The sequence below is a fragment of the Hylobates moloch genome, unplaced genomic scaffold, assembly GCF_009828535.3.
Source record: "Hylobates moloch isolate HMO894 unplaced genomic scaffold, HMol_V3 SCAFFOLD_8, whole genome shotgun sequence".
Lineage (NCBI taxonomy): Eukaryota > Metazoa > Chordata > Mammalia > Primates > Hylobatidae > Hylobates > Hylobates moloch.
Genome location: NW_026652283.1, coordinates 31,045,381 through 31,072,182, shown reverse-complemented (window position 1 = coordinate 31,072,182; position 26,802 = coordinate 31,045,381). Strand labels below are relative to the sequence as shown.

The following is a 26,802-nucleotide window of genomic DNA, read 5'->3' as shown; positions in this document are numbered from 1 at the left end:
CAACTTAAGACCTTACTGACAAGCTTATATTTATGCTTGTAAATATGTAAAACTAACCTTATTTGGTTATTTCATGTAAAAGGATTATGTAGATGACAATATGAAACTTGGAACAAAGTGCTTAGAGTGATTCAAATCCATGAACATTCAGTAGGCAGCAAATCAACCAGCATTAGTTCAGCACACACAGTCAAGTCTTTCTGCTCCTTCTTTTGACACATTATGCTGGAATGTTGCCTGACATAACAAATTCAAACATGTAGACTCTAGACCTAATTAATGGCGATTAAATTTCTTAGTTTTTCATACTATGTTTTGTGGACACATTCATTCTGCCTAGCCTAAATTGAGTCCTTCAGTTTCTTTGCTTTTGAGGTACAGATTTATAATCCATTTTTTGAAGTTAAGTATTTTTGGCCATTGTGGTCCATTTGGCCCTTGAGCTGTCTGAGATGATGGAATACTAGGGCTCTGAAGTGGAGGAGCACCTGCAGATGCTGTCATTGCTAATGCTGCTATGTTCACATGTCCTTGGGGTTGAATCTGTTCGCATTTTTCATAATTTTAAGAAATAGATGTACTGAAAATTGCCCTCTTGCTTTCTCCCACAATGCCGTATTACCATCGGTGCAAGAAATGCTTGGAATGAGTTAATTGTTTGCATCAGCACAATTTTGCATTGCTGTGTTAGATATACATTTACAGGATGGGGAGCCTGGAAAGCATGCGTGTGAACCATGTGAACTTACACAAAAGCTATAGCTCAAAGCTGGTTTCATTTGGCAGGATTTTTCTCTATATGTGTGCCAATTGATTTGAGTATCGGCAGCTGTTTCTTCTGAGTTGTCGTCGTCTTCTGTTTTTATAACTGCTCTTGAGTTTCTGTAAAATAAAAAGGCAAACTTTCCATAAATTGGCAATGAGTGGGTCTGTGCAGGTTGATGTAGATTGTTGGAACCGTTTCTGTATGGACTTAACCTTTTCTTGCTCAGTTGCTGGCACTTTAACCCCAGAAATAGCTTGATGCAGTTACATGAGGGCGCCTAGCTTACCTTATTCTTAGAAAAGTTCCGTGTTTTACAAATAACTACCACTCTGTACAGCTCATTGTTCTTTTGTAACAAACCTGTTGAATTTACTGACTTCCTGTGTAAGTAATAGTTCCTTCCTTCCTTGTCTGCCTAAATCCTGTGTTCTTTTTTTTTATTTTTACCAATTTACTCATCCTGAACTCAGATTAATGAAATTGTGAGACGTAGTATGTTCCCATAAGGCAAACAGACTGAATCTCTTGGATATTTTTAGATCCCTGTTATACATCCCTGGATGTTTATTTTCACGTAATTTAAGGTCCCAATCTAAACAGGATTGTCTGCTTTTTAATGCCCTTATTTTAGAGAAGAACCTGCGGCCCATAAAGATTAAGCAGCTTTTCCAAGGTCAGGAAATCTGTGAGTTACAGAAACAGCTAACGTTGGGCATTGCATGTTGAATGCAAACACGTAGGGCAAGATCAGCTTAACATCCTACACTGTTGTCCTTAAGAGGAGCACAACATTGGGGTGTTACCCTGAAATCCCACAGATGAAATTTTCAGTATGCCTAGGTGGAATACACCTTTGAAAGATGCTTTTCTCCGTAATCAAAGTCATAAGAAACAGTTTGTCATTATAAATACCAAGCTTTTAAAAAACATAACTGCCAGGCCAGTTGGATACATATGTTTCTCAGCTTACAGGCATTCTCCCTTCTAGCCCTATCTATATGTGAAGTAAAATGATCAGAGTGCTGCCTAGTCACTGTGGATCCCAGAGCAGGTGGGGGAGGGAGGAGCCTGAGGAACGACTATGGTCCACTCTAGGACATATCTGTCACCTGGGCAGCATCTGGCATTCCTGTTGTGGGTTAGTACAACTTTCCTGGGGGCCTTTCCACAGGTATACGACCCGCACTTGCATACTTAATCGCCCTTTCTTCTGCTCCCTGCACCAACCCACTGGCACCTCCTTGCCCAGGACCACCCTACCCCCTAAGGAGACATTCACTGTCTTCAGTGTTAACGTTGCATTCATTCATCAAATATTTCTTGCACATTTTCTCTGTGCCATTCCTATTGCGATGTGGAGGATATGGCATTGAGCACAATGGGCAAGATGTTAGTGAAATTTACCTAGTAGTGGGAAGAGTCATAATACAAAAGTAAAGAGATAAGTAAACAACATAATTTCAAATAGTGGCAAGTATGTGACGACAAAATGGGCTATGTTAAAGAGGGAGTTGAGGGTAACAAACTTTAGACTGGTTAACCAGCAGATGTTTATCTAGGGCAGTCCCATATAAGCTGAGACACAAATGATAAGGAGCCAACCACGTGTAATCTGGTGCAGTGAAAGTGTGTTGCTGTTATCCTCAATTTATGGAGGTAGAAATAGAGGAAAGCCAGTCATCGGGATCGTATAAAAATCATGTTAAGTGAGTGCTGCAAAGCCACACTGCATGTTATCTTCTCTTTCAGGACTTAATCCCGAATGTGTGTTCTTTTTCAAAGTCACAGTTCATTGGGAGAGCATGGGAAAGCATTTACCAGTAGTTAAGAGCAGCAGTTTTAAAGTTGAGCAGACCTGGGGCTAGCCTAGTCTCTCATACTAGCTACCTGGATGTCTCTAGGCCAGTCACTTAACTTCCTTAAACCCCATCTTCCCCATTTGTTAGAACTTGTGGGGTTATCCTGGGTATTAAGGAGGTTATGTTCAAAAATTCAAGTTGTGCTGACGATGATGGGGATTAATGTGATGTTCTCTTAGGGGCATCAGTAATAATCCCTGAATGTTGAAATATTTGCTACTCTTAGTAGTGAAAGCTTGGTAGGACTATTAGCCCTCAAGATTCTCAACAAATCCTTTCTTGGTGTTCACTCTGCCCTTGCTAGATTCTGGGTGAAGAGCAGTACCAGGACATGCTCTGCACTCACACAGTGCTCAGCTAAGAGTATCATTTGCATTCAGTGTGATTGACATAGCAGAGGAGAGATGAAGGGTACAGAGGGGAGGGGTTCCTCAGCTGTGCACGTGAGGTGCAGCTGGGAATTCTGATCTGAGGATGCTACAGCAAGGAGATATGATGGGCCAGGAAGTGCAGTCTTTGGGCTAAGGCAGGGCAGGATATGCAAGTGGAGATATTGCCTTGCACAGAAGTTTTTACTGTATCCTGTAAAGAATAAGGAATGTTTGAACAGTTTTAAAACATTTGGGAATAGATCTTCAGTTTTACAGTCTGAAAAGATAACTGGCAGTTTAAATGATGGAAACATGGGAGGGAACAATCTCCAAGGCAGCTGGAATTCTCTTCTTTATGTTTTTCATCCATAGCAGGTAGACTTTTTCTTTTATTATCACCACTACAATATAATTGTCATATCTTATTCTTGATATTTAGATTCTAAAGTCAGCACAGAAAGCAAAACTTGGATGAAGTCAAAAAAGCTCTTGAAAAGTCCCTTAGGAAGGCATAGCTTTGTAGATCAACTCTCTTCTTGTGACGTCCAACACTGTATGTGTGTTTTTTTAGCGTTAGAAGAGATTGCTGCTTCTTGAATTGAGCATGAGATATAATAATTACTTTTATTGCATTTAGAGGTCATGCTATATGAAATAGAGTCCTAGAATTCAGCTCAGTGTGCTGAGACCTCACACTTGGAGAGTCACCAAGTGACTCATGTGAACCAAGAGGAATTGCAGGAGCAGCAGGTTCATGATTTCTGTCTGTCTTACTCCCACTACAGAGCACATGAGCATTGGGCCAGATTGCCTGAACAACTTAAACTATTGCACCTGTGTTTGGGTGCATGGGCACACACTATCACACACAGCTGTTTTCTGTATCTGCAAAGTGTATATAGTTCACTTTGAAGCAAGTTAAGATGCAACTACTCTAATTGCAATATATACCAACTTTTGGTGTTTTCTATATATCAGAGGCTGCAAAATATAATCATCATCCATCTAATCTTTAACTAATATTTGAGATTTATCCGCATTGAAAAAATACAAATGTTAGGAGGTATAGTACATAGGATTTCCAAGTTCACCAACATTAAATGATGAACTAGGAAAAATACCTCGATCTGTTCTGGCTTCAATTCTATGTTCTTAACTTTTATCCTCTATTTTTTTTTTTTTGAGTTAGCCATTCCATTAATCTAGGCAAAATAATAATATAGGAAACATAACTACCACAGTAGCAGCGAGGGTACAGAAATAAGACTCTAAAGAGATGAAAAGAGAATTAATGAGAAATGTCTTTAAGAAGTCCTCAGGTGGTTAGTCATTGTCAAAGAACATAAATGGTTCAAAAAGGAAAAAGACACCATTGACTAATACATGAAAAAAATTCTATACAACTAGCAATCAAAGAAATACACAAAATATTCATGCTTATTTCGACAGAAATTTTCCAAATGCTTATATTTTGGATTGGCACCCTTGTATACTTCAGATGACACTGTAAACTGATGGAGTTTTTTGGAAAACAATTTGGTAAATACATTTTATCTTAATCAGAGAACACATGGTTGCAAGAAATAGAATCCCCCTGTAATTTAAGAGAAAAGAGGATGTATGGAAACAACACAAGGTGTCTCATGGAACCCGGGGGCAATAAATTCATCCAGGCCTCTCAAGAAGCTGGACCCTGGACAGCTACATCTCCATCCCTCTAGGTGTGTGACCTCTCAGCCCCACTACTACTCTGCCTGTGTGCCTCACACTGTTTGCACTGGCCTCTTAGGATCCCTCTGTGAATGGCAGAAAACGTGGCCACCTCTAATCTCAGATTACACCCTTTCCAGTGCCCAGTAGAAACACACAGTTCTAACTACAGATGCCCTGGAGAGACTCCAGTGGGCTAAGCTTTGGTCATTGATTACCTTTGCTAGTCAGCTGTGGCCATGGAACACAGGAGTCACTTGACCTGTAATAAGCAAATAGAGTACAACTACTACATTATCAGTAGCTTTAAACATGTTTTTCACTCCCATAATTCCAATTTTAGAAATCTACCACTAGTAAGTTGCTGAGTGATTCAGTGAATGATTTATCACGTCACATCAGGTATTTTAGTGGGAATGGGAAGAAGTGGGAAGCTGGTAACATGTTCAACAATACGAAAATAGCTAAATAAATTACTGTATATTCATGGGATTGTAAGTTATACAACTATTAAAACATCTTCAGAAAATGTGGGAAAATGCTCACGACGAAATGTTAAATGTATATAATGTTGTATATGCTGTATTATGCTTTTTATATAACAATAAAAATACTAGAGGGAATTACTAGAAATTCTAGTAATAACTCTAGTTATTTCTAGATTTTAGGATCACTTTTGTTTTGTTCTTTACAAGTTTTTTGAAGATTTTAAATAATGAACAATGACCTTATAGGAATTTTACTATAATAAAAAAGTGAACTAATATGAAATGCTCGAAAAAGACATTATAATGTAGTAGGGACGATAAACCTGTTGTAAGTAATAGTAACCAACGCAGGCTAGTATGTTATTTGTGTTATAGATTATATAGTAAGAACTTAAGGATGAATTTCCTAGTAATTAGACTGTTTACACATGGAATGTCCTGTTCAATAACTATTTTCCTATCACTGGTGGTATTTAAATATAAATTAGACAGATACTTGTAAGAGATATTGTAGACAAGATTCATCTATCAGGTATGTGGAACTAAATGACTTCAAAAGTATTCAACCCCGATGTTCTGTTGGGAATATAGAATTCACTTTGGAAAGATTCTTTTTAAAGTGCTTAAGTGTTAGGGGAAGATACTGTAATAATACAAGCTTTTATGAAAGAGATGTGAAATTATATGGAAGTCATCAGAGTCTGTGGGATTGATTAAGCAGGAGGATTGAGCCAGATCTTGAAGAGGGTGATAGGCAGGGACTAGATTATAAGAGGGAAGTTATTTTAAGGCTTAGGTGATGATTGGTGCTAAGGCAGAGTTAGGATTCAGCCAGTTATGGATGAGGGATAGTAACCAAATTGCTTGCCAAATGGCAGAGGCGTTTATTTTCCTTGTTCACACTCTAGTGAGATGAGCATGAAGTGGTGCAAACAAGGAAAACCATGGTAATCTGTTGTTGTGGGTTAATTATTTCTGGAAGAAACATGGGGTCGGTGTGAGTATATATATATATATAATATATATATATATATATTTTTTTTTTTTTTTTTTTTTGAGACAGGCTGGAGTGCAGCAGAGTGATCTTGGCTCACTACAAGCTCCGCCTCCTAGGTTCAAGCAATTCTCCTGCCTCAGCCTCCAGAGTAGCTTGGGACTACAGGTGCCCACCACCACGCCCAGCTAATTTTTTGTATTTTTTTTTTTAGTAGAGACGGGGTTTCACCATGTTAGCCAGGATGGTCTCGATCTCCCGACCTCGTGATCCGCCCACCTCGGCCTCCCAAAGTGCTGGGATTACAGTTGTGAGCCACCGCGCCCGGCCTGATCGGTGTGATTTTTATGTTTTGGTGGTTATGTTAAATGATGGCAGTAATAGTATATTAGCAGCTGTGCTATAAAAATCAACCTACTTATTTAACTCACACATTAAAATTCTTTGGAACTACACAGAACTATAAAGAAACGAGGACCTTTAGTCTCACTGTGTGTTGTGTGGTCATCTTTTTTTTAAGTAAAGCAATATTAAAGGTATATTTTTTCTGTTCATTAGAAAAAGTCTACAGCCATACCACCCTGAATGCACTCAATCTCATCTAATCTCAGAAAAAGACGAATTTCCATGAAGAGTAAGCTGATTTTAGAATTGAAACTCAGTTTAGCATTTTGTGTGAAGCTGATTCTTCCCCCTATTTAAAAAAATGGAATAGATGTAAAATTATTACTATAAAATGATTAATATTGCTTTTCTTTGAATTCTTTTTTATGATTGTGTACGTCGAAGTCTTTTTTGTGATGCTTCTCAACTTCTAAACAAATTCTGGTGAGTGATCCTAAACTGAAAGTTGTGGCCAACTTTAGGGCTTGAAGAAGTAGAGTGCTTGTGGCCGGGTGCAGTGGCTCTCGCCTGTAATCCCAGCACTTTGGGAGGCTGAGGCTGGCGGATCATCTGAGGTTAGCAGTTCGAGACCAGCCTGGCCAACATAGTGAAACTCCCTCTCTACTAAAAATTTAAAAATTAGCTGGGCATGGTGGCACGAGCCTGTAATCCCAGCTACTTGGGAGACTGAGGCAGGAGAATCGCTTGAACCTGGGAGATGGAGGTTGCGGCGAACTGATATCGTGTCATTGCACCCCAGCCTGGGGGACAGAGCGAGACTCTGTCTCAAAAAAAAAAAGAAGTAGAGTGCTTGTTCATGACTCTGAGCTCATTTAGTCTCAGCCTTCAGTTTCTGGTGCTACATCACTTGGGACTCACGCCAAGCCCCTATCAGGTTTTGTCACTGACACCTTGTCACAGAAAATTGTCAGGGTAGTGGTTTCATCTCTTGGAAGGACCCAGGTAGGTGAGCAGCCAGTAAATCCAATAGCTTGCCTGCCTGAAATGCAGAGTTGATTCTAGACAGGCTGATCTAGGGCCCACCTCTTTCTCTCCTAGGGAGCATATATGTTTTAACAGTAGGAAAAATTGAGTTATTTTGGCCACATGGAAGTGAAGAGCCTGTATTCTCAACCATCCAGAGCTATTTCTCTTAATTACTCAGAGGCATAATACCTTTCAGAAAGGCTTTTTATTGTTTGTAAACCTTGGCAGAAAGAGGGAAGGGCATGGTATCTGCATAAAATTTCTAGTGGAGAATAGATTAAATGGAGTCTCCTCGCATCAATGTTAGGTAGATTTATATACTTACCCAGGCAACCTGGACATTCCTTTAAACATTTAAGGGTTTATGTTCAAAGCTTTGCTGGGCCAATAAAGATACAGTCTTGCTTTCAGTAAGCTCACTTTAGAAACTACAATGTATGATGCAAGGTCATAATACTGTGCAAAGGTACGTGCAAAGTGTGGTGATTGCGCAGAGAGAAGGGAGGACTCATGGTCATGCCAGGCAATCAGAAATACGTCACCTTGGAGATTTTGGGAGGAGGTAAGATCTACATGGTGAAGGGCATTTCATACCAAGGGAACAGCACACATAAAAGCTTGAAAACTGTAAAATAATCATACTTGTTTAGAATATAAGAAATTGGTTTAACTAGAGTGTTGGGATTAGGTGTAGGAGTGGAATGGTTGGAATCTGTAAGATAAATGGCACCAGATTATGTTAGCCTAAACTGTAAGTCAGGTGTGGGACATGATCCAGTGAGCCGTGGAGGGAGCTCTCTGAAATTTTTAAGCTGCCAGGCAACATGGTTCTTTATACATTTTGGGAAGATGACTCATGGAACCGCGGAGGAGGGGCTAAGGTTGCAAGGTGCAGGAGCCTGAGCATTTTGATGAGGAGCAGATGGTACAGGAGAAAGATGATGAGTCCTCTGAGTTAAGACTGGCACAAGGATGTAGAAGAGAGAAGGAATTGAGAAATTGTAGGAGTAAGAGTGCCAGGACTTAGTGATTAATTAGATGTGTAGATGGGGTAAAGGAGTGGAAAGTGTCAGGAACAGCTCTGAAGTTTCCAGCTTGGATAGCTGGCTAGATGATGCATCATTGGCTAATATAAGGAATACTGTGAGGGAAGCAGACTTGGATCCTATGTTTGCCTCAGGGACTGCAATAAATTCCTCATCACCGGTTTATAATAACTGGTTTAAATGTATGTATGAAATTTGTATTCTTTACAATTTTGCAAATAAATACCATAGAAATCCAATATATTCATAGTCTGATAAACAGTATTAGCTTCCCTTTATGAAATAGTGAAGTGTAACAATAAAAAGAAAATCAAATATTTCAAAACAAACTTCCAGTTTCTCTTCATACATCACACTTCAAATTCTATACCTCTCTGCCATTTAAAATTAATTGTTGCCTATCAACAGGTGACTGTACCCTTGCTGTACGGGTAAAAGCAGAGAATAAAACAGGGATCTTCTGAGCTCACAATATAACTTGGAAAAACTAATGGATGTATATTCATGTTATCCAGTCAATCAGTTTGTTTAGTGATAGACATTTCAGTTATACAATACAGAAGCAGTGTGAATGTTGAGGCAAGAAATGGCCATAAGATGTTGGTTTTCTTTTTTTGAAATGTAAGAAGGAAGTATTTCAGTGTCAATTGGGCTTCTCAACTATAATACCACTTTTCCAATAAACCTTTTCCCTCAGCCACGTTAGTCTTCTCTGAGCTCTTGAAGCCCTCGTGATTTTTATCTATCATTAACTTATTTTCAGTTGGCTCTTGTCTTGTCTCTCTCCCCAAATAGACTGTGTTCCTGAGGCCAGGAAGCTTTTTGTTTTTGTTTTGAGACAGGGTCTCACTCTGTCTCCCAGGCTGGAGTGCGGTGGTGTGATTGTGGCTCACTGCAGCCTCGAGCTTCTGGGCTTAAGCAATCCTCCTGCCTCAGCCTCCTGTGTAGCTGGGACTACAAGTGTACACCATCATGCCTAGCTAATTTTTTTTTAACAGAAAGGATGTATTTTATTAAAGGATATATTTTACATATTTATGAAAATTCAATGTAAGATAAAGTTGACATCTCAAATCAATGGCCCGAATTGCAGATTGTTTACTAAACATTGTCGGGAAAAGGTATTAGCCATTTGTTTAAAAGGGATACATACCTTAACCAAAAATAAATTTCATATTGCTAAATGCCTAGCTAATTTTTTGTAGATATGGGGTTTTCACCATGTTGCCCAGCTGTCTCGATATCCTGGACTCAAGCTATCTGCCCGCCTCAGCCTCCCAAAGTGTTGAGATTAAAGGCTTGAGTCACCACTCCCAGCCCCAGGAACTATTTTACTCACCTTATATCCCCAGCTTTTGCCTCAGCACAGAACCCATACTAACATTTAGATTGAACAGAACTAAAGCTAAAGGAAAACTTGAAAGGAACTTATTAAAATTACCAATCCCATTTCAACAATGGGAAGGTAAGGAGTGACAGCACACCATGGGATTAGAACGGGGACTATACCACCTTGCTCCAGCTCCACTGTTCCTGCTTCTGGGAAGGGCCCCACTCCGATAAGGAGAATTCCACAGCTCCTGCTCAAATCTATGGTTCTTGCTCCATTTTTGTCCCGATTTCTCTGATTAGATTGGGTGCTGTTGAAGGTCATGGGTTTTTGTCCTGGTCATTGTTGTGCTCCCAGATGATTGCACAAAGCCCAGCACATAGAATGTGCTAGATAAAGCACCTAATGGAAGCAATGAGGAAAAGAATGAGTCTTAAGCAGACTTGTAAAAGTGTTTGAGAATCACTAAGGAATTTGAAAGGTATCATAGACAGTAGGGCTGAGTTACAATCAACAATAAATAATCTTTTTAAATGAAACCAAAATCTTATTTTAAAATACATATTTGTTTTGGCTTGAAAGTCTGCTTTCCTGCCTGCCCCTCCTGTTCTTTTCAGATATCTGCACTGACGTTGAGCACTGCGCATGCTGTGCCACTTCAAACAACTTCATTTCCTTGTTTCCTCTTGAATTAATTATGAGCTGCCTATACCTCCTTTACATAAGCGATAAAAGAGACATGGGCAGTTGGAAACTGTATTTTTGCAGGTATGTGTAGGTACTTGTGTCTTTTGAATATAAAAATGATCAGGGATGGATATGGGCCAAAATCCCACAGAGGAAGATAGGATAAATTGAAAACTGTGGTTTTGAAGGCAATACACCTTTTAAAAGGGCAGGCAAATAAGCTTTAAACAAACGTGACAATCGTATTGAAGAAGTTGAACCCAGTCTTCAACCAGTAACTTGATTTTAATAAATAACAAACTGTTAATCCCAAATTAGTGCATGATGTATTAACTAAAATTGCCAAAAGCAAAACCATTCTCAGAAACCAGGAGAAAAATAACAACAACAATTGTGGGGTGGGGGATTTCGGGTGATTGGAATTAGGCAGCAAACTGGAACTAATTTCCCTTTTGCCTTTTAGACAGGATTTCACTGTTGTCCAGGCTGGAGTGGAGTGGCGCGATCACAGTTTACTGCAGCCTTCACCTGCTCAGCCTTCTGAGCGGCTGAGGCAGGAGGATTACTCCAGGTGCACGCCACCATGCCTGGCTAATTTTTAAATTTTTTTTATAGAGAGGGTGTTCCACTCTGTTGCCCAGGCTGGTCTCAAACTCCCAGGCCCAAGCGATTCTCTCATCTCAGCCTCCCAGAGTGCTGGGATTACAGGCATGAGCCACCATGCCTGGCCTAACTTCCCTTTTTAAGTTGTGGTTAGTTATCATCAGTATTTCCTATTTACTTTGAGTGTCCATGAACTTTTAGACAGCGTCTTGATTAATCGGAATAATGGTAATGGTGTCACTGACAAGTTATCTGTTGTAAACATAGATGCTTACATTGATGCATATGTAAACTGTAAAATGTGCAAATGATGAAGCAGTCTGTTAGCACTTTTGGCATAGACTCTCACATTTAGCATAGAATCAAGTTTTATTTTAACAGAATAAATATCTCAGTCAGGCATGGTGGCTTACGTGGTAAAATCCCAGGGTAGTTATTAGGTGAGTTGTTTGTAAATGGTAAGAATAAAAATTATTTTCTAGTACAATGCCACTGATCTATGAATGTACCAAAAGTTTATTATTTAAATGAGGAAAAGAATGGGAAACTTGGTACTTTGATTTAAGATGGTAATTTTATCTAATGAATACGTATCTAAGACATAATATTGGGAATACCATTCCATAATACTGTAGTAGATCTGGAAATGACGATAATTTAAATCGGGCAATTTCAGGTCTAGCATAGTTAGTGGGTACCCAAAAAGTTCCTAGATGCTTAGTGAAGCTTCTTTATTAACACATTCAAATCAGCAAGTATTTGTATGCCTTCTTTGTGCTTTTAGCTGAGCTTGTTTTGGGTGCCAGAGTATAATTATAAAAATAGTTTTGTTAAACTGTTAGGTTAATTCTAATTGTTCTCTGTTTTAAATGGCATTACATTCATCTTTATGCATATAGCTCTTTGGTTAGGATAGCTTGCCCAAGCACCACAGGTGGATGATACTCAGTTTTCTGGCATACAACAGGTATTACCATGTTGCCTTCTCAGTTGCCGTTTCATTTTACCTGCTACTGTGAGTGCTTGAGGTAACGATGTCTTCAGCACTGGATTTTATAATTTAAAGCCATTTTTTTCTGGTCAAAGTCTAAAAAAAAATTGTGTCTTTATTATATGGAGATTAATTTTTTACACATATATCCTTATTAAATTATCATTACTTTTACATTAGAATTTAATGTCATCCTTAGTTTAATGAAATTTTCAGTATCATAGTTGATGTCCCAGAATCAAACTACAGGATTAGGTAGTCTTTGTATCTAGACTGAAGTGTAGAAGATATGATTAGTCTTAGGGCCAGGCACGGCTGCTCACTCCTGTAGTCCTAGAATTTTGAGAGGCCAAAGCAGGAGGATTGCTTGAGCCCAGGAGTTTGAGACCAGCCTGGGCAACAAGGTGAAACCCTGTCTCTACAAAAAAATTAGCTTGGTATGGTGGCATGTGCCTGTAGTCCCAGCTATTTGGGAGGCTAAGGTGGGAGGATCGCTTGAGCCTGAAAGGTTGAGGCTGCAGTGAGCCGAGACCATGCTGCTGCACTCCATCCTAGGTGACAGAGTGACACCCTGTCTCAAAAAAAAAAAAAAAAAAAAGGTTTTGGAAGAATTCAACTTGAAATCATTTTGGAGATTCCCTCCCACCCAACCCCCAATATCGTTAGTATTTTTTTGCATGTAACATTTACTGTTTATTCCACCTACTTTCTGCCATCATCATAGTTTTAACATTAGCGCTATAGCATATTTATGTGAGTTTTATGACTTACTAAGTTTTAGGACTAACTTCAGGATTGACGTGTGTAGACAACATGTACAAGATTCTTGTGAAAGACTATCTGTCTAGGAACATGACTACTGCTTACATTCTAGGAGATGCCTTCTATGGAGCAGTGTTCTATGAGGGGTGGTGTGCCCTACAGGGTGCAAAAGATGAACCCTTGGAGAGCAGGAAGCAGGTACTAGACCTTGGAGTTCAAGACCAGCCTGACCAATACAGAGAAACCCCGTCTCTACTAAAAATACAAAATTAGCCCATCGTGGTGGCACATGACGGTAATCACAGCTACTTGGGAGGCTGAGGCAGGAGAATCGCTTGAACCCGGTAGTCGGAGGTTGCGGTGAGCCAAGATAGTGCCATTGCACTCCAGTCTGGGCAACAAGAGTGAAACTCCATCTCAAAAAACAACAACAAAAAACCAGCCCTGGCATTCCTAATATTTTTGGCCTTTTTCTAGCATTTTTTCCATCTATGTGTCAGATACATCTATCTATATGGCACATGTGTGGAATTCTGAGGAGAGAATAGAGACTGGACAATGTAAGCTCACTTGTCTGTTTTTGTGTCCATGGCATTTTAAGCATGGCTGGTTAGGTGGACTGAGATGATGTTATTTTAGATAGTGGAATTCTGGCAATACTTGGTAATCAGTGACCACAAGCATCATAAGTTATTTAATGGCACGATATTTAAACAAGTTGTGAGACTAAAGGTATTGCATCTTTTTCTTTACCAAAAAAAAAAAAAAAAAATGGGCCGGTCACAGTGGCTCACACCTGTAATCCCAGCACTTTGGGAGGCCGAGGCAGGCAGATCACCTGATGTTGGGAGGTTGAGGCCAGCCTGACCAACATGGAGAAACTCTGTCTCTACTAAAATACAAAAATTAGCCTGTTGTGGTGGCGCGTGCCTGCAATCCCAGCTACTCTGGAGGCTGAGGCAGGAGAATTGCTTGAACCAGGGAGGCAGAGGTTGCAGAGAGCCCAAGATGATGCCATTGCATTCCAGCCTGGGCAACAAGAGCAAACTCCGTCTCAGAAAAACAAACAAACAAACAAAAAAGCCTGCCCCCGCACCCCTCCCCTGCCATGTGCCCATTTGCTAACCTTTCATGTGAAGACAAGTGTCTGTCAGTAAATATTTAGCAGGTTCTTACTTAGCAGATATATTTGGAAAACACAGTCTGTCCCTTTGAGGTACAGGTGACACTTGAATGAGTTAGAAAGTAACTGCAATCAGGAGCAGCAGAAAAGTACACTATAGACAGAGTATTTTTGAAATGATTATTTGGAAACGTTCCATTATTGTGTAATTTTATCACTACAATGGATGTATCTTTTATTTTTAAAATCTTATTTTTAAAAAGCTTATTTCTGCAAGTACACTCAAACTTACATACAGATCTTTTTAACTATCTTTTAAAATATTTGGCCAGGTGCACTGGCTCACATGTGTGACTCCCAGCACTTTGGGAGGCTGACTCAGGAGGATCACTTGAGGCCAGGAGTTCGAGACCAGCCTGGGCAACACAGCAAGACCTTGCCTCTGCTTAAAAATAAAATAAAATAAAAAAATAAAGCCGGGCACGGTGGCTCACTCCTGTAATCCCAGCACTTTGGGAGGCCAAGGCAGGCAGATTACTTGAGGTCAGGAGTTCGAGACCAGCCTAGCCAAGATGGTGAAACCCCGTTTCTACTAAAAAGGAAAAAATACAAAAAGTAGCTGGGCGTGGTGGTGTGCATCTGTAGTCCCATCTACTTGGGAGGCTGAGGCAGGAGAATCACTTGAACCCAGGAGGCAGAGGCTACAATGAGCTGAGATCATGCCACTGCACTCCAGTCTGGGTGACAGAGCGAGACTCCATCTCAAAATAAAATAAAATAAAAAATCTTTGGAATAGTTTTAGTATGTTTTAGAGTAAGTTTTGAAAAATAATGTAATATCTTCTGAGATATTACTGTAGATGGAAATTTACCAGAATAATTTTGAGAAAAACCTTTGTATAACTGGTAGATGGTATTTAAAAATAGGCATTGTGACTTAGTAAGTGCATCCAGTGATACACTTCTTCCCTTTAGGACGATGAATCTCTCTTCATGGCAGTCATTGAAACTAAGTATGGAAGTAAACTGAGATAGATTTACTCTTCCAAATTGCTGTATTGTGAAATATTTTACAATTTCTTTTTAAATAAACGAATAAAAGAGCTTTAAAGAGATTTTAGATGTTTTTGAGTTTAAGCATTTACCTTAAAAGATTTTTAAAAAACAAGCAGATTCAGTCACATTGTTCTCTTAACAATAGTATTTTTACCTTTACCTCGCCCTATTTTAAGTTCTATTGTAGGTTTTTTTTTTTTTTGAGATGGAGTCTCGCTCTGTCGCCCAGGCTGGAGTGCAGTGGTGCAATCTCGGCTCACTGCAAGCTCTGCTTCCCGGGTTCACGCCATTCTCCTCCCTCAGCCTCCCGAGTGGCTGGGATGACAGGCGTCTGCCACCACGCCCGGCTAATTTTTTTGTATTTTTAGTAGAGACGGGGTTTCACCGTGGTCTCGATCTCCTGACCTCGTGATCCGCCCGCCTCGGCCTCCCCAAGTGCTGGGATTACAAGCGTGAGCCACCGCGCCCAGCCTATTTATGTGTTTTAAAGTATGTATCTGAATGCGGGAATGCTTGTATTTAACTCATACCTACATTGTGTGCGAATATACATACTAGGGGGTGCATGCCTAGGATTTATTCTGATAGGGATGTGCCCTCAAAAAGTTTAGAGATAAAGTATTCTAGAAAGCCTTCTCTTACCCTCCGCTCTGTACCTCCAGCAGTCACAGAGCCTCAGCCAAACTTGTCGATTACTATTTTACTTGTTTGCTCTCCCTTTGGTTCTTCGAGAAGGAACTATTTAATGAGATTGTATAAAGTGTTTGAAACAATGTGCATGGGACCCATAATAATGAACAGGACAGAAAAGGTCCCTGTCCTCTGGAAGCTTTGGACATGGTAGGGAAGACATGCTAAAAAAGGACATTGCAGGCCAGGCAGGGTGGCTCACACCTGTAATCCCAGCACTTTGGGCGTCTGAGGTGGGCGGATCACGAGGTCAGGAGATCGAGACCATCCTGGCCAACATGGCAAAACCCTGTCTCTACTAAAAATACAAAAATTAGCTGGCGTGCCTGTAATTCCAGCTACTCGGGAGGCTGAGGCAGGAGAATTGCTTGAACCAGGGAATCGGAGGTTACAGTGAGCCAAGATCGCACCACTGCACTCCAGCCTGGTGACAGCGAGACTCCGTCTCAAAAAAAAAAAAAAAAAAGACAGTACATGAATATTTAATTACGTTTGTGAAGAAGTGTTCAAAGGAAACAACCCACAGGGAATAATTAGACTTAGTCATATGTAGAGACCTTATGGTCACAGCAACTGAACAAGCTGGTGTGGCTGAACTCATGGGCAGGACTTTATAAAAAAATTCCCAAGTCCCTAACAATGTGTCTCATATACTATATTGAGTCCCATATGGGGCTTAGTAATTCTTTGTAAATAAACAAATACAACATCTTTAGAAGGGATTTTAAATGTTTTTGAGTTTTAGCATTTACTTTAAAAAATATTGTTTTCTGGTTTGCCATAGGTTACTCTAATTTCTACTGTTTTAAACTCAAATCCTTACCCATTTGTGGCAAATAACATTTGCCTCTGCTATCCTGTGCAAAGGATGAAGATAAGCCATACTCCATGAACAGTGAACTGTTTACTAATACGAGATTATTTAAGTTCCGTTACTGATGAACTGTTGTGTCTTAAAGGCTGTATAGGTATTTTATAATCCTTAGCATAGTACCGAAGACCTGTTTGTTTCAACATGATTACTAAAGTTGACAATATATAGATTGCCAGAATAATAATTAGAAAATGCCAAGCAAATAAATTTGTAATTTATTTAGTACCCATTTAAGAGTGCATATGATGGAAATGAGCTGTCTTTTAAAAAATTAGTTCCCTGTTTATCTTTGACCTTATTTCCTACCACAAATTCAGTAACTTACGAAGACATTTAAAAGCTGACTAAATTTGCATCTACTAATATTCTTTTTTCTTTGGAATTTTATTACTGTAATATACTTCTGAGATTGTATTAAAAAAGAAACTGCATGTGTAAGATTATCATCTGTTGTGGGTGGGGTGGATATGTAGAGTGGATGATTTGCAAAAGACAGGAAGATCCTCGTTATATTTAGGGTATCTTTTCTTTCCACATTCTGAATTTGGCCTTTAAGAATATTCGGGCCAACACAAAAGGCCCAAGTCACTGTGTTACCCCAGCAAGCTATGCATTAGGGTCTTGGGGGAAGGAAGATGATAATTAGAGGAAATTTGGATCAGGCAGCTCATCAAAAAATAGAGCAATGAAAGCCTTCCTTCTTCTCTCTCAAGTTAGTAGCAAGTAACTGACTGTACTTTATCCTTTGTCTGACCTGGCAGGGGCAGAACTAACGTTTTATTTTCTTTAAGCCTCAGAGGAGCCTTTTCTGGAAGCTGCATGGTTATTTCAAAGTTGGAAAAAATAATAGGTTCCTGTGGAAATTTATGAAAACATTTTTCTTGACTTCCTTCTCAAAACCTTGGGTGATTGATAGAGGGAGCATGGTTTAGGAACCATATTTTGAAAGCAAAGTGGCAAGAGATGAGGGGTAGAGCCTTCAGGCCTCCTGTGAAATTGAGATTGCATTCTAAGTGCAGTATGCAGACACTGAGGCTTTTGGCAGGCACTGATGAACACTTCTGTAAACCACAGTGAAGTTTGCAAGTCTGCCACCAATTTCCTTGCTACAAAGCCTGAAATAATATCCTTTCCCTTCTTTTGATGCCTAATGAAATCCTACTTATCCTTCAACATAAAGTTCAATCTTCCCTTCTTCAGTGAAGGAGGTAGCTATCTGGACATTTAGGAAGGAGAGCATGAACTGAAAAGGGAACTTGGTACCGGAATCTTCTACATAGTGGAGTAGCTGTAAACCCCCTCCTGTGTCTGTTCCCCAGAGCAGAGAGTGAAAAAAGAGAACAGAGAGGAACAGTACAAACAGTGGAGTGTCTATCACAGAGTTGACTAAGCATGAGCATGTAAGTTGGGAAGAAGCAAGGAGAGGCTGCTGAGGTTGGGGAGCATAAGTTTATGGCAGAGAATGTATGCAATTTTTGAAAGTGTGGTAAAATGTGTATGACATTTACTATTTTGAATATTTTTAAGTGTGTGGTTCTGTAGCATTAAATACGTTTGTATTGTAGTACAGCCACCACCACCGTCCATCTTTAGAATTTTTTCAGCCTTCACAACTGAAACTCTACTCATTAATGTAGTAGTTTTAAGCTAGAATACATGACAACCTCAGAACTAGAACTGTATATAGGTGGACAGAGGACTGTCATGGTAGGTATGGATGAAAGAGATGGGGTTAAAGGACTCTAAAATGCTATCCAAAGCATTTACTGTTTGCAGGTGGATGAAGCTGAGGGACTGATAAGGAGGAATGGAGCAGAGAAGAGAAACTTTTATCTGCTTGCATTTAAGTGAATGATTTACATTCAGAAAATACATAGCTCTGGGCTGGGTGCGGTGGCTCACACCTGTAATCCCAGCACTTTGGGAGGCCGAGGCGGGCAGATCACGGGGTCAGGAGATCGAGACCATCCTGGCTAACACGGTGAAACGCCGTCTCTACTAAAAATACAAAAACAAAATTAGCCAGGCATTGTGGCAGGCACCTGTAGTCGCAGCTACTCGGGAGGCTGAGGCAGGAGAATGGCGTGAACCCGGGAGGCGGAGCTTGCAGTGAGCTGAGATCCCACCACTGCACTCCAGCCTGGGCAACAGAGCAAGACTCCGTCTCAAAAAAAAAAAAAAAAAAAGAAAATACATAGTTCTTCCGGCTTGAATAGCCACTTGGCACTGATCTACTGGAATCCAAAGAAATTAATAGTAAAAATAATAATGGTTGTAATTAAACACCATGTTTGTGTTTAGAAGTAAGGTAAATTGGCCGGGTGCAGTGGCTCATGCCTGTAATCCCAGCACTTTGGGAGGCCGAGGCGGGCAAATCACGAGGTCAGGAGATCGAGACCATCCTGGCTAACACGGTGAAACCCCATCTCTACTAAAAATACAAAAAATTAGTCGGGCGTGGTGGCGTCTGTCTGTAGTCCCAGCTACTCGGGAGGCTGAGGCAGGAGAATTGCTTGAACCCAGGAGGAGGAGGGTGCAGTGAGCCAAGATCACACCATTGCACTCCACCCTGGGCAACAGAGGGAGACTCTGTCTCAAAAAAAAAAAAAAAAGATAAATTACCTGGAATTAGTATAAAAGCAAGATTTTATAAGAAACATAACAGATTTGGAGAAAATATTTGTGATATGAACTCCTTTAAAGACAGCTATAATTCAATTAAAAAATAGAAAAAAATATGTGGCAGGCTCACGCCTGCAATCCCAGCACTTTGGGAGGCCAAGATGGGAGGACCGCTTGAGCCTAGGAGTTTGAGATCATCCTTAACAACACAGGGAGACTCTGACTCTACAAAAAAATGAAAAATTATCTGGGCATGGTGACATGTGCCTGTAGTCTCAGCTACTTAAGAGGCTGAGGTGGGAGGATTGCTTGAGCATGGGAGGTCAAGGCTGCAGTGAACTGTGATCACACCACTGTGATCCACCTGGGTGACAGAGTGAGACTCTGTTTCAAAAAAAAAAAAAATGAGCACAGAGATTACAGAAGCTTTTTAAAAATGACTAATAAACATTTATAAACACAGAAATTGTTGATTAGGAAAATACAAAATTTAAACAATGAGGTGCTGTTTAGTATGAAATATCCTATGCATACTAAGTTGTGTGTTTATGTGTATGTCTCTAAAGATTGTTTAAAGAACAAGAGCAAAACAGACTTTAAGAATTAGGATGTTACCCATACATTTGAAGCCCCCGTGTTCTTCTTTCTTTTTCTACTCCCTATGCCTCCCCACCAGAGGTATCTGCCATCCTGAAATTGTTGTCTAGTGTACCTTTGCTTTTCTCCCTCTCCAGAATGAGGGTTTTGTGACCCAACAATCAGATTAGAGTCCTGGCTTGGGCAGGTGCAAGGAGGGCAAAGAGAGAGATTATTTTCTGAGGTGTAAAGTACCCCAGCCTCATAACAAGGCTTTGAAAGTTATGAACCAGAAGTGTGGGCAAAAATTGTAACATCACACCACATATGGCTATGTGTCCATAACATTTTGGAATGTTTTAAAACTACATACTATATATATAACTGGAATTGTACTTTATTCTGTGTACTTTATTCATTCCACATTGTTTGTGAGAATGGCCTATGTTGATGTGTAGCTGTAGTTCCTTTGTTTTAACTCAGATATAGTATTACATCACATGAATATACTATAAATTTACTTATCCATACTCTGTCAGCTAACAGTAAATATTTTAAAAATTAATAATCTAGTATAGATTAATGGTAAAGGGCAGAGAGGATATATATTGATATCATCCCTTGGAAGGTAAAGTTTTCGGTAAGTTACCAAAATTTAAAATTCATATAGCATTGAGCTGTCAAGTCCACGTCTAGTAATCTATCCAAAAAAATACTTGTGCAAATATAGAGAAATTTACTAGGATGCTCTTTTAAAAAATAATAAAATTATGTTTGTTAATTAAATGAATTATGATAGAGTTAAACTGTGGGATATTATGCAGTGTTTAACGTCAGGCTGATCTATACATACACGTCGAAGGGTGTCTAGCAGGGAGCCTAGCCTGTGGAATGCTGACAGAAGCAGTGAGCGAGGATGGTGAGCTCCCTTTGCAGTCCTGCCCCCACTTGACCAGGGGTACCACACACATCCAGAATCGGTTTCTTCCCAGAGCCTGGCCAGACATTTTTTTTTTTTTTTTTTTTTTGAGACAGAGTCTCACTCTGTCGCCCAGGCTGGAGCGCAGTGGTGCGATCTCGGCTCACTGCAACCTCTGCCTCCTGGGTTCAAGCAGTTCTCCTGCCTCAGCCTCCCAAGTAGCCAGCTGGGACTACAGGCATCTGTCACCACGCCCGGCTAATTTTTGTATTTTTAGTAGAGGCAGGGTTTCACCATGTTGGTCAGGCTGGTCTCGAGCTCCTGACCTCAACTGATCCGCCCACCTCGACCTCCCAAAGTGCTGGGATTACAGGCATGAGCCACCGCGCCCAGCCCCAGACATCTCAAGTATAACAGAATAAAATCCTAATCCTTAATATAGTATCTTCTTGGAAGACATCATCTGTGTCATGGTTATCTTAGTTTTTTTTTTTTTTTTTTTCTTTTTTGAGACGGAGTCTCGCTCTGTCACCAGGCTGGATTGCAGTGATGCGATCTCAGCTCACTGCAACCTCTGCCTCCTGGGTTCAAGTGATTCCCCTGCTTCAGCGTCCCGAGTAGCTGGGACTATAGGCACGTGCCACCATGCCCAGCTAATTTTTGTGTTTTTGGTAGAGATGGGGTTTCACCATGTTGGCCAGAATGGTCTCGATCTCCCGACCGTGTGATCCACCCACCTCGTCCTCCCAAAGTGCTGGGATTAACAGGTATGAGCCACTGCACCCAGCCTATCTTAGTATTTTAATGTAGTAAGTCAACCACGGTGAGGGGAAATGCTGAAAGAGGAAGTATTACCAACTGAAATCCTTATAGATAAGATCAGAGAGATTGTAAATTGGGGTTTAGGGATCAATTTCCTAATTTAGATTAGTATAATGTTTTTATTCTCTAGTATTATATATTTTTTGGTGGAAGAGAATCAAGGGAGGATGACATTACAGATAAAATTTCTTTTTTCTTTTTTCTTTTCTTTTTTTTTTTTTTTTTTTTTTGGTGACAGTCTTGCTCTGTCACCCATGCTGGAGTGCATTGGTGTGATCTCAGGTCACTGCAACCTCCACCTCAGCCTCCCAAGTAACTGGAATTTCAAGCACATTCCACCATACCTGGCTGATTTTTGTATTTTTAGTAGAGATAGGATTTCGCCATGTTGTCCAGCCTGGTCTCAAACTCCTGGGCGTCGAAGGGTGTCTAGCAGGGAGCGATCCTCCCGCTTCAGCCTCCCAGAGTGCTGGGATTACAGGCATGAGCCACGGCACTGGGCTGGTAAAGTTTCTTCTTTACAGTACTAAGTTGTCACTCAGCATGTGGGGTTGGGGGATTGGTTCCAGGACCATCACCCTCATATCGAAATCTGTGCTTGCACAAGTCTCTTATATAAAATGGCATACTGTTTGCAGATAACCTACGCACATCCTCCCTTAAAAAACTTTTTTTTTGAGACAGAGTCTCGCTCTTGTTGTCCAGGCTCGAGTGCAGTGGCATAATCTCAGCCCACTGTCACCTCTGCCTCCCAGCTTCAAGCAGTTCTCCTGACCCAAGCCTCCTGAGTAGCTGGGATTACAGGTGCGCACCACCACGCCTGGCTAACTTTTTGTATTTTTAGTAGAGAGAGGTTTCACCATGTTGACCAGGCTGTTCTCGAACTCCTGACCTCAGGCGATCCGCCTGTCTCAGCCTCCCAAAGTGCTGAGATTACAAGTGTGTGCCATTGCACTGGCCCTTCCCTTATACTTTAAATCATCTTTAGATTACTCATAATATTTAATACTGTGCAACATAAACACTATGTAGTTATATTTTTAAAATTTATATTTTTTTGTTGTATTATTTTTATTTGAAATTGTATTTGAATATTTTTGATCCACAGTTGCTTGCACCTGCAAATGCAGAAATTTGGATTTGGAGGCCAGCTGTACTCTGTGTGTGTGACTATAAGTGAACATATAACTAAAGAGGTGATAGAAAACTTTTTATTAATTATTTTTAATAAAAAATAGATGTTCAAGGATAATATATTTGCTTTGAAGATTTGTACAAAAATGGCTTGGTACAAAAATATTCAAGCAACAGGATTTATTTGGCATACGTTCAAGAATTTCTATGCCTCACTTTATTAAGCCTTGGAGACGTGCAAAATGGGAATTATGCATCATTTTTTTTTTGAGACAGAGTCTCACTCTGTCCCCAGGCTGGAGTGCAGTGGCGCAATCTCGGCTCACTGCAACCTCCGCCTCCCAGATTCAAGCTATTCTCCTGCCTCAGCCTCCCAAGTAGCTGGTACTACAGGCGTGCACCACCACGCGCACCACCACGCCCAGTTAATTTTTGAATTTTTAGTAGATATGGGGTTTCACCATGTTGGCCACAATGGTCTCGATCTCTTAACCTTGTGATCCACCCGCCTCGGCCTCCCAAAGTGCTAGGATTACAGGTGTGAGCCACCGCACCTGGCCTACTTCCATTATGTTTTCCTGCTCCATTTTCTATCTGATCTGTTAGTTAAATACTAACATTTACTAGGAATAATTTTCCTGTTACTTTTTTGCCAGTATATGCTTATTTGTACATAATTTATTAAAGCTGACATTGCCGGCCGGGCGCGGTAGCTCACGCCAGTAATCCCAGCACTTTGGGAGGCTGAGGCAGGTGGATCATGAGGTCAGGAGCTCGAGACCAGCCTGACCAACATGGTGAAACCCCATCTCTACTAAAAATACAAAAATTAGCCAGACATGGTGGCCCATGCCTGTAATCCCAGTTACTCAGGAAGCTGAGGCAGGAGAATCACTTGAACCTGGGAGGCGGAAGTTGCAGTGAGCCAAAATTGAGCCACTTCACTCCAGCATGGGTGACAGAGTGAGACTCTGTATAAATAAATAAATAAATAAAACTGACATTGCCAATAGTATGTTAGGTTAATTGGGAAGTCTTCAATTATATGACAGCTAATGTGCCAGTTAGGTTTAAATAAAAATGCTAAGGCAAACAACTTAGTCTTCCTTTTATTTTTTTTTTATTTTTTTTATTTTTTAATTTTTTTTTTGAGACAGAGTCTCGCTCTGTCGCCCAGGCTGGAGTGCAGTGGCGCAATCTCGGCTCACTGCAAGCTCCGCCTGCCTCAGCCTCTCCGAGTAGCTGGGACTACAGGCGCCCGCCACCGCGCCCGGCTAATTTTTTGTATTTTTTAGTAGAGACGGGGTTTCACCGTGGTCTCGATCTCCCACCGTGGTCTCGATCTCCTGACCTCGTGATCCGCCCACCTCGGCCTCCCAAAGTGCTGGGATTACAAGCGTGAGCCACCGCGCCCGGCCGTCTTCCTTTTATTTTTAATGATTGTAGATTTATAGGTTTTAATCCAGGAAGTGCAGGTTGCATATAAAATTCTTGATTTCAGATCATTTCCATGGAAAATGGTAAGCTATTGAATATAATATAGATAGGCTTTTATTTAAAAATTTAATATAATGGGCCGGGCGCGGTGGCTCAAGCCTGTAATCCCAGCACTTTGGGAGGCCGAGGCGGGCGGATCACGAGGTCAGGAGATCGAGACCATCCTGGCTAACATGGTGAAACCCTGTCTCTACTAAAAATACAAAACATTAGCCGGGCGAGGTGGCGGGCGCCTGTAGTCCCAGCTACGCGGGAGGCTGAGGCAAGAGAATGGCGTGAACCCCCGGGGGGCGGAGCCTGCAGTGAGCCCAGATTGCGCCACTGCACTCCAGCCTGGGTGAAAGGGCGAGACTCTGTCTCAAAAAAAAAAAAAAAAAAAAATTAATATAATGAAAAAACGTTGTTATGAAATATCATGTGGGCTGGGCATGGTGGCTCATGCCTGTAATCACAGCACTTTGGGAGGCTGAGGCAGGCGGACCACTTGAGGTCAGAAGTTTGAGACCAGACTGGCCAGCATGGTGAAACCCCGTCTCTACTAAAAAAAAGAAAATTAGCCAGGCCTGGTGGCAAGTGTCTATAATCCCAGCTACTAGAGAAGCTGAGGCATGAGAATTGCTTGAACCCAGGAGGCGGAGGTTGCAGTGAGTTGAGATCGCACCACTGCACTCCAACCTGGGTGACAGAGACTCCATCTCAAAAAAAGAAATATCACGTGAGTGTTTGGCAGAACTTGGTAAGTTTCTTATTCAGTGCAATGTGTACCAAAATAACATCTTTACAAGGAGGGAGAGGTGAAAGGGCTGGATGATAGCCACTAAGTCTTCAGAGCATGAGGTATTTTGTGAATAGCTGTGAGTTCAATGGCATGGATTTTAGGTGTTTTTCAAGACTGGTATCTATGACAACCTTAAGATCACTAAACATTTATTTAATAGGTCCCTTTTGATATGGTATCATAAACTTCAGCTTTTACAAATGGATAATGTATGGGGAATTAATTAGATCACTTTTAATAAATTTGCCAAGTTTTTTGTAAATCACAGAAAATGGATTAGTGATTATCTCTACTGCTGACAATGAGGAGCATAGTGGATATACCAAAAATCATTTAGTGTTGAGTTTACACTATCTATGACAATCAGTTTCCTAGCCTTTTTTTTTTTTTTTTTTTGAGACGGAGCCTTGCTGTGTCACCAGGCTGGAGTGCAGTGGTGCGATCGCGGCTCACTGCAACCTCCGCCTCTTGGGTTCAAGCGATTCTCCTGCCTCAGTCTCCCGAGTAGCTGGGAATACAGGTGCGTGCCACCAACACTCAGCTAATTTTTGTATTTTTTAGTAGAGACAGGGTTTCACCATGTTGGCCAGATGGTCTCGATCTCTTGACCTCGTGATCCGCCCACCTTGGCCTCCCAAAGTGCTGGGATTACAGCCGTGAGCCACCGCACCCGGCCCTCTTAGTCTCTTTTTTAATGAATAAATTGCTTTTATTTGCTTCTAAATTTTTCAAAATTAAAAGATAATTTACATACATTAGAATTCAACCTCTTTAGGGTACAATTCTGAGTTTTGACAAATGCATACAGTCATATAACCACCATCACCACAATGAAGATACAGAACAGTCCCTTTAGTGCCAAAATTCTGTCATGCCCTTTTATGAAAAGTCAGTTCCCTTACCACCAGCCCTGGCAACCTTGGATCTGTTTACTGTTCCTATAAGTTTGTCTTTTCCAGAATATCTCATTTTATCATATATGTGTAGCCCTTTACACTGGCTTCTTTCTAATGCATATGCAGGTATCTTTTTGTTCATCCCTTGTTATTGCTGTGTGGTATGCCATTGTATGGATGTACCACAGTTTGTTTCCCATTCACTACTTGAAGAACAAGTGGGTATTTCTAGTTTTGGATGATTATGAATAAAGGCTCTGTAAACATTTTTGTCAATGTAAATCCTCCTTTTACTTAGGTTAAGTACCTAAGAGTTAGGATCGCTGGCTCATAGGATAAGTGCATTCCCACCTGGTGAGAAACTGCTATTGCTCCTATTGGGTAGCCTAGAATTTAATGTTAAGTTTGTGCTAGATGCTGCAGATTATTGCAGATTGTCCACTTGTGGGCAATTGAGAGTCAATCATAATTGTTATATTTTATTTTAGTTATCACTTTCTCCTGCAAACCATGTTTTGATTTTTGGCCTTCATCTATAAAGATTCAAAAGTGAATACAGTAGTGTCCCGTTATCCACAGGGGATGTATTCCAAGATCCTAGGGGATGCCTGAAACTGCGTATATTACTGAACAGTATATATACTGTTTTCTCCTTTACATCCATACCTATGATAAAGTTTAATTTATAAATTAGTCACAGTAAGAGATTAACAGCAATAGCAATAAAATAGAACAATTATAACAATATACTGTAATAAAGATTATGTGAATGTGGTATCTCTCTCAAAATATTATATGTAATATTTTCAGACTGAAGTTGATCACAGGTAAAGGGTG

At 40.5% G+C, this 26,802-nt stretch overlaps 1 protein-coding gene across 7 annotated transcripts in view; it reads left to right on the top strand.

The window, feature by feature from the left end:
* FGD4 (FYVE, RhoGEF and PH domain containing 4) overlaps nucleotides 1-26,802 on the top strand; it is a 248,049-nt gene that overhangs the window by 117,658 nt on the left and 103,589 nt on the right. Inside the window, exon 1 of one of the 7 annotated variants that reach the window (XM_058442944.1) lies at nucleotides 21,585-21,605. The exons of the other annotated variants lie outside the window; for them this stretch is intronic. The gene's annotated coding sequence lies outside the window, so the exon portion shown is untranslated. Of the gene's footprint in view, nucleotides 1-21,584; nucleotides 21,606-26,802 lie in introns of those variants that run through there. 7 annotated transcript variants of the gene reach the window in all.